Source organism: Petaurus breviceps, unplaced genomic scaffold (assembly GCF_028583685.1).
Source record: "Petaurus breviceps papuanus isolate PSGF00001 unplaced genomic scaffold, PetGlider_PUasm1.0 91133, whole genome shotgun sequence".
Lineage (NCBI taxonomy): Eukaryota > Metazoa > Chordata > Mammalia > Diprotodontia > Petauridae > Petaurus > Petaurus breviceps.
In genome coordinates, this window is record NW_027187419.1 from 25,637,381 (window position 1) to 25,646,833 (window position 9,453).

At 35.5% G+C, this 9,453-nt stretch overlaps 1 pseudogene; it reads left to right on the forward strand.

Moving 5' to 3' along the window:
• Window positions 1-8,430: 8,430 nt before the first annotated feature.
• On the forward strand, window positions 8,431-9,249 carry LOC138155390 (triosephosphate isomerase pseudogene; annotated as a pseudogene).
• Window positions 9,250-9,453: the final 204 nt, after the last annotated feature.

The following is a 9,453-nucleotide window of genomic DNA, read 5'->3' on the forward strand; positions in this document are numbered from 1 at the left end:
CCAAGTCAAACAATACTACTTCAGAAATATTTCTCTAATCCACTTTTTGCATTCCCACAGCCAACTATCTTAATAGAGATATGCATTATCTCTGAACTGAACTGGAATGGTAAATCATCTTTCTTTTTCTAATAAACTTCAACTCCAATAGAGATATTACATCACTATTAATATACACATAAGCACATATATGCATCTATACTTATGCATACACAGATATATTTCTAATGTGTTGTTCCAATTGCCTTATTCCTGTGCTAAACAAAAACCAGCCTTCAATGATTGTCTGTTTTCCCCAATGCAGTAAGAAATCATCCAAAAAGTGTATCAAATGAGAAGAGCTCTATGACAGATCTTCCCCAAAACTGTTCCAATATATATTTCCAACCTTAGTTCATATTACTTCCCTTCAGAGATTCCATATTCTGGTCAAAATGGACTATTAAACATTTTCATTTTTTGGTTCTACCTTTTCCCTAAACTTACACTGAACATTTCATGTTTCATAGGTTGTTCACACCATACCATATGCCTGAAATGAACTTTAAATTAGTATCTGATTACTGAAATCCTTTTCATTCTTCAAAATCAACCCAAGATTGCACCCCTTCGATGAAATCTTGCCTGAACCTCAATCTGGAAGTCTTCCCTTGTTGAATTAATTTCAGTGTTTTAAATAGACATCTCAGCATTTATTGCTTAATTTGAAGCATAGTCATTTCAAAACTCACACTTTAGAAATATAATCAAATTAACACTGCCATTGATTCTCAAAAGGGCATATAAACTGGCTGCCCTAACATTCCATTCACTCTCCTTCTGACCTTCCAGACTTCAGTATCCCTTCATGGTGACAACACCCCTCTCTATGTTCTCTTACCTTACTAGAATATAAGCTATTTTAAGATATAGAGTGCCTAAGTTTTGTATTCATTTCTCTTGACCTGAGCACAGTATGCAGCAAATAATAAGGCTTTTTTTGGTCAAATCTTTTTTAGTTTTGTTTTTACATTTCTTATCTGCCATAAAATATTTTAAACTACTTTAAGGGAGAAAATGTAATTGATTTAATCATTGCATCTACAATAATTCATTGAATCATTGCACATGTGTATGTGTGTGTGTCTGTCCTGCACAGATATTTTATAGGATGCCCATACATCCCATAGGATACCTACCTATATATCCTAAAGGTTATATATACATATATGTATACATTGTGTCCTACTACATGTTTGAAACTGTTTTAGAAATTGCAATGCAAAGATGAAATAAAGTTTTTTTTCATTGAGTTTATATGATATATGTAATATATGCATACACAAATTCACATGCATATGCACACATATGCATGTAATATATGTATGTGTGTATATGTATATGCACATACACAGCGATATTTCTATATATCGTATATGCCCCCTCCTCCAAATTAAAACTATCACTGAGCCTGTGGTGCAAAAATCTAAGGGCATATTTATTTCAAATGAATTACCCTGTTTTGGAAAATCTTCTACTCTGAAGTTCAAAAATATTCATGATCACCTAAAAATAAGCATTTCCTCAAAACATACAGATGCCAAATTATCCATTACTACTCAGACAATCTGACTTCAAATATAAACTTTCTTGCTTACTAAATCTATGGCATTCATCAAGTCACATTATCTTGTTGGAAATCAGTTTCTTCATTTGTTAAAAGTAGAATTTGGATGAGATTACCTTTTAATTCCTTTATAAGTCTAGTTCTATGATCTTATATTCCATCTAGTGAAATCTTATCTAAGTGCTTCCAGAAATCCTCTAGAAAATATATCCAATACTTCAGGCCTGTCCTCTAAATATTTTAATGTTTCAGGAACCAAGACAGTAGTGCTCTGCTAACCTTTCTGTGATTTCTCAATCACCTCAAAACAACTTTGCTAATCATTTCACTGATTACATCTTTAATAACCTATATTGTAAATGATTCATTATTAGCAGAGTACTGCAAACTATATGAATCTACTCTATCTGATTATCTCTCCATTCACATTAAATTTACATAGACATATATAAATATATATCTGCACATATATGTGTACACACAATGTATTGTTCTTGTAGTTATGTGGAAGCTTGTGTAATTGTTGGTGGCTACATAGAAAAGCCAGGCCTTCTGCAATTTCTTTTTTATTTGCTTAAAGATTGTAGTCTTCCATAATTTACCATTTTGTAGCATCCTAAATTATATTAGAATAAAAATATGTTTTTTTTTTGTTTTGGTCTGGAAAGAATTTAGGATTATTAGGAAGCAGCAAGCAATAATAGAGAGCACTGGATTTAGAGTCAAATTATCTGTTTGAATGTCTGCTTTGCCATCTCTATGACCTTGGGCAAGTAATTTAACTATCTAGATCTCTACTTCATCAGCTATAAAATCAGGGTTTTTAACTAGGACCAATAATACCTCTTCTAAACATGGTTCTATGATACTATGATCTCATGAAAGTTATTCATTTCTCAAATGACATCTAGTCCATTTACTTTTTATTCAACTTTAGACGAAGCCTCATTGACCTCTGGGGGTTTTATCTATGATAGAGATACAAATAGAAATAGGGAGAGAGATAGACTGATAAGGAAATATAGATAGACCATTTATAGGTAGAGATATCTATTGGCATAGATAGATAAAAATATTTAGATATATATGTATTTAAAGGGCTAGATTTATGGTCAATAGGTCAAAATGCATGTCATTTGTTTCTAAAAGCTCTTAGGACAACATCACTAATATAATTGTCAGAGAATATGAGAATAAACTTTTAAAGCAAGTAGCCTTCTCAATATATTGGGATGTCAACCCAATAATGTTTATTCATAGTGGACTCTATTTAGTGGAATATGTAGTGTCCCTACATGTTTAATGAACTTCCAAGGTAACATGAAGAAATTTCCACCCTTCCTTGTGTTGGTTAGATAAAAAGTTATATCACTTCTTTCTGCTTTTTGTTTTGAAATGAATACTTGTGGTAGATGTTAAAATATGACAGGAGGAAAACTTGAGTAAAGCAAATAAATAGGGGCTGAACTCTATGCCCACCTTGCAAAATCTTATTAGTAGATAATTCTATAATTTTTTAATAGAACCCTCCCACCACCAACAATGAATTGAAAAGAACATTTTGAAATAAAATGCAATATAAAAAAGCATAATGATAGAATCATAGACCTAATTCTAAAAGTGACCCTAGAGATCCTCTAGCCCATCCCCCTCATTTTTTCAAATGGGGAAACTGACAACCAAAGAGGTAAAGAACTTGTCAAGCTCATGCAGGTAGTAATGAAGAGAACTGGGATTCCAATTCAGGTTTTCTTATTCTAGATCCAGAACTCTTTCTCCTACACCATATTGTGTTGTGAAAATCCTGAACTCTTTATGCTCTGTAGTCCAGTTTATTTCTTCTTAATCCATTTAGTTATAGTTAAGGACATGCAACCTCAGTGGTTCCCCTGAGGTGAGAGAGAACACTAATCAATTGATAATTATCTGATTCTTTCCCTCTTTTTTGTATCTGAATTCTAAACCTATGCATTGGAATAACACTGTGGTTAATGAAAAGGTCTCTGGAATAAAGGCATCTGGTTTCAAAACCTAACACATCTGCTTATTTTCTTTGGTAACTTCAAAGTCTTTGAGTCTCAGTCTCCTCATTTGTAAAATTGAACTAAATGATATCTAAGGCCCTGTGAGATATAACTCTTATGATCACAAATACTAAAATAATTTTAAACTGCATTGAAGACAACTTTAAAAACCCATTCAGATGTCACATATTTATGCATTCTACATTGTTTTTTGTATTGTAAAGTTAGCATTGTATTGAAGGCAGTCTTCATTTTTTGTTCCAAGACTTTTAAAAATGTTTCTTGGTATGGCTTATAATCAACATTTTTACCCATCACACCTAGAATTCCTACACAAAGTAAGGAAAAACTAGATATCCCCTATGTGGCAACCTTGATGATAAACATTAGAGAGCATATCCCACACCATTAGTTTACTCATCATTTAATAATGCTTCCTGGTTTCCTTAAGAAATTTTCTGTTGGCATGTTCTATTTTAATTAAAATGTTGCCATCCATTTTTGGGGGGCCTGGCAATTTCTGAGTTAAAGTACATCACACTAATTACACACAAGTCATGTCAAGTGTCTTCATGTTAAGCATTTTTTTAATATTAACTAGCCCTCACATTCTGATATCACAGTATATTCAGCAAAATGGATTGAAGATAGAGTTGGATAGGGTTGAGCTTTCCCAGTTGTTCGTACATTTTAACTTTGCTATCCATCAAAATCAAATTACTCAAAGCATTAAAACAAACCTGAGCCAAATTAGCCTTCCACATGCATAAAAGATCTATGCTTTTTCCTCATATATATTTTTACATTCATGAAAACATCAAGCTATGGCCTTATGTTGTTTTCATGCTTCAATTCTTTAATGTACTTTAATGAGCCATTTACAAACGTAGAAGACTGAAACTCATCAAAATTTAACAGCTAAAACTTTGGGCAGGGGGAAGAAAAAGTACTCCAGAAGAAAGGTGAACATGGAAATCCAAAAGAACAAAGATGATTTTTGTTCCATTGACAAAGGCAATGATTGTGAATGTACATGTCATTTTTTATGCCACAAATAAGGATCACATGGGTAGGAAGAATACTGGGGAACTATGACTTTCCTATTCTGACATTATTAACTTCTATTCTTAATGAGACACTGACTCTTTGTTCATTAGAAAGTCTCTAGAGGATCTCTCAGTTCTGTTCTAAGGTGCTTATATTGCTTCAATAACTTATACTGAGGTTATTTGTTTTATGTCGGCACATCCATAATTCATACCAACAAAAAGAATGCTCTTTTTCAAAAGAATCGGTTGCAATGAATTAAATTTCAGAAAGTTCAGATGGAAAAAAATACTTTCTGGACTCCTGAAATAATAAAACATCTCATGTCTTCTTACCTGTTCTCCGCTTATCAACTGTCCCTTAAGTTTTAAAATTCTTACTCCTCTATGAAGCCATTCCTAATCTTTCAGATTTTGGTCAGTTTTCCTCTTCTCTTAGAAATCTTTCACTGCACCACTCAAGCAGTACTTATAATATGAAATTACCTTGTGTGATTAAGAAATTCTCATATGGATCTCCAGTCACTATCTATATCTCCATGGATCTCTTGGGTTTTTGGAAATATTTTAAATTTAATGAGGAAAAGAATCATTTCTTTGTATTTTCCCAAATTTTCCTCAAACTAAGATTTTATGCATAGTAATCACTCAAAAATATATTTTAAATTATGGGATATTAGTAACTTCTTCCTTACCTCTTACTTTTAAAAAAGCATTTATGTGATGTTTGTATATATGAATGCATTTATGTATGTATTTTAATTTCTACATAAGTTGAGGTATGTGGGTGGGGGGCATATAATATACAAAATATAATGCTTAATATAATATAATGTATGATATAGTATTTATGTTGTTCTATGTATGTATGTGTATTCATTTATATGTATGTACCTACACATACATATACACATAAAATGAGATACATATGGAAGAGATAAGTAGTAAATAGATAGCCAGGGATGAATTCTGGAATATATATATGTGGCCAGAATTTCCATATCACAAAAATGCTAACAACAATAAAATCATAGAACTGAAAAAAACAATCCAGTAAAACCCCACAGGGCTTAGCCACTTGGTATACTACAAATAGATACTATGAATACATTTAAGAACCTGAAACAGGAAGTGAGGATTTGGGTGAGGATAGACAAAGAAACAACTGATATTCTAATGGGAGTATAATACAGATTACCTGGATCATGGGAGGAATTTAGATAAGGAGACCAGCATGCTTATTATATGTCTGATATAGAGGTCTGAGAACAGAAGTGCTGATATCTTCAGATAACTGGACATTTCTTTTTGCTTTCTTTCTGACAAAGTAATTGCCTTATATGTAAGGAGTGATTTTTCAATATAGCAGGATTTTATGTAAGTAATGATTGTATAGTATATGTATAGTAATATATAGTAATGATTTTATGTAAGTAACTAATAGATCATTAGAGATTTGTTTCTGGGGAGCCATGTGTGATGCCAGTGCTCATGTGTTTCCTAGGGAGGGATTGCTTTTGGGCCTCTGCTGGCCTGTCACCAAAGCTTCTTTCTTCTCCTTTTTCTTGCTTTGCTTTTCTTTTCATGTTGGAGGCCACACTGAAGTTCTTTATATGGTAGGAATACTTACTAGGTTGGCCCTTTAAGAATTTGAAGGTTTTTCTTCTGCTTAAAGTATAAAGAGGCTTAGCCTAGAGGGAACAAGTTCAGAAGTTCCATTTACTTTAGCATTTCTTGGCTACCTGCCTTGCTGCTTGTAGAGGAAGTCAAGTAGTATTTTATCTTAAATGTATATCCTTTTAAAGTGTGTTCTTTCTAATCTTAAATAGTTAAGTGGTGTTTAATTGAATTCCGTGGCCCATGGGTGCTCATTATATTTTTCACTTTGCAGGACTAAGTCTAATTTTGTCTTGGCCCAAATAATAAGGGACATGAGGATCAATTTGATGAGGTCCCCAAGCAAATTAGTAAGATTATAGGGGAGCCTCTGAAGGACAACACTTGTGGAAAGCATGCATATTTTTACTTTTTTGAGAGAATACAAATAATACACCTTCCTGATTCCCAATGGCTTGGGCATTCCTCTTAGCATAAGTGACTGAGAGTCAGGGAGACAAAGTTACTCTCTCCTCATGGTCTGTAAAATGAAGTGGTGGAGTTTTTCTTTCTCTGTAGTACTTTTGTCTCCAGACAAGAATGTAAAAGAATGAATCTACTAAGGGAGGAACAGACTTGCTAGTTAATGCTAACTTGCAGGAATAACATATACATCATGACTAGGTGGCTTAAGGTTCTTCGACCTTCAGTTCCCAGTACCTTTGTCTCTCTATTTTCTTCACTGAGAATATATCAGACACTAGAGTTCTTGATGATGGACTTTCCCTGACCAATCAACCTGTACTGAAAAGTGGAGTGTCTGCTACAAGGGAAGTAAAACTACATTACCAAATTAAATATTCTGGACTTAGGAGGGTCCAGCAGACAGTGGCATAGGGAGTATTTCTCTTTCTGGCTCCTGGATCAGATTCTACTAAGATCTCCTATACCTCACAACTATCTTACCAAGGTCCCTTTTCCTTTTCCTCCTCCTTGCTAGATGTTGATCATAGGTACACCCCAGCTCTGAGAAAAGTAGTGTACAGTGCCCACTCCATTTCAATCTTTTTTTCTAGTACCCCAAACTAATGGCTTAAACACTGGTCCCTCCACTCCAGGCTGTGCAGTATATTGAAATAACATAATTTTTAAAATCAGGGAATCACAAATTACAATTTTTTTTCTGATAAGATGGAAAACTACTAGGATTTGCCATCTATCTTACTGTAAAACTCTAAGTGTCATTGGTCTTTACTGTACACCCTCCAACTGAACCCTGCTACACATGTTCAGTCCCCAATTAAATGTGAGCTACTTAAGAATAGGAAATGACTCACTTTTCATTTTTTTTTCCTTAGCACAGGGCAAATAAAAGATCCTTAGTAAATGTTTTGGAATTCATTTGTAGATCCACTTTAATATACTGTGGTCCTAATCTCATAAGAAGTTAGTTCTATTCTAGAAAGCATATTTTAGGAGGAACATTGACAAGCTATAGCATATCTAGTCAAGGGCAATCAGGATGGAAATGTCAAATGAGGATTGATTTAAAGATATAATAAGCTACTCATCAGTGGAGTTGTTCTATCTCAGGCTGGATGATCATCTGTTGGTGATGTGGTAGAAGTCATACCTTCTTCAACTACTAAATGCCATCCAAAGTCCTTTGAAAATACAAATGTCAGGGGCGGCCAGGTAGCACAGCGAGTAAGAGGACCGGCCCCAGGGTCAGGATGACCTGGGGAATAGAATCCAGGCTCAGACACTTAGCACCCACCCAGAAACACCTGTCCGTGTAAACTTGAGCAAGTTACTTAACCCCAATTGCTTAAAAAAAATACAAATGTCTATGATTATATCATTCTAATTTAGATTTATGGGGTCATTCTATGGTAGAGTTCCAAGGAGAATGGAGATCATCAAGTTTAATAAAGTCCCTTTTACTACAAAAGAGATTTATTTTATTTTTATGTTTCTATTTTAAAATTTGTTTATTTATACTGCTTATATTACACGACCATATAACCATGGTGAGGCATTTTGATGTAGTCATATTTTTTTTGTTTGTTTTTTTTTTTTTTGGAGGAGGGGGAAGGCAAGGCAAATGAGATTAAGTGATTTGCCCAAGGTCACACAGCTAGTAAGTGTTAAGTGTCTGGTGCTGTACTGGTGACCTTCAATCTCCTCCGGAGTCACTGCCCATTACCTACGAGTCATGGTGTAGCAGAAGTTCTTCATCGGGGGCAATTGGAAGATGAATGGGGACAAGAAGTGTCTGGGGGAGCTCATCACTACAATCAATGGGGCCAAGGTGTCCACCAACACCGAAGTGGTATGTGGAGCCCCTGCTATCTACCTTGACTTTGTTCATCAGAAATTGGATGCAAAAATTGGTGTAGCTGCTCAGAACTGCTACAAAGTGGCCAAGGGTGCATTTACTGGGGAGATCAGTCCTGCCATGATTAAGGACTGTGGAGCCAACTGGGTGATCCTAGGACATTCTGAAAGGAGACATATCTTTGGGGAGTCAGATGAGCTCATTGGGCAGAAGGTAGTCCATGCTTTGTCAGAAGGCCTAGGAGTGATTGTCTGTATTGGTGAGAAGCTGGATGAAAGGGAAGCTGGAATCACTGAGAAGGTTGTTTTTGACCAGACCAAGGCCATTGCAGATAACGTGAAGGACTGGTGCAAAGTCGTCCTAGCCTATGAACCAGTCTGGGCTATGGTACTGGCAAGACAGCTATGCCCCAGCAGGCCTAGGAGGTACATGAGAAGCTTCGGTGCTGGCTTAAGACCCACGTCTCAGAATCTGTATCACAATCTACCAGGGTCATTTATGGAGGCTCTGTGACTGAGGCCAACTGTAAGGATCTGGCCTGCCAGCCTGATGTGGATGGCTTCCTGGTGGGTGGAACTTCCCTTAAACCTGAATTCCTGGACATCATCCAAGGCAAAAACTGAGCCCTTCATGTGGCCCTCTGACTCCCTTACATGCCGAGCTGGGACAAGGCCACACAAGTCTGGTTTACCCCTCCCCCTCCCATGTGATTGTGATGCTGATTCCCCTCCCCCCACAGTCCAATTCACAATACACCTTCCTCTGTGTAGATCGTGTGCCCCAGTTCTCAGCTCCTCAGACCTTCCTCCAATGGACCAGGCCTTTCTCCATTTATTGTAAATT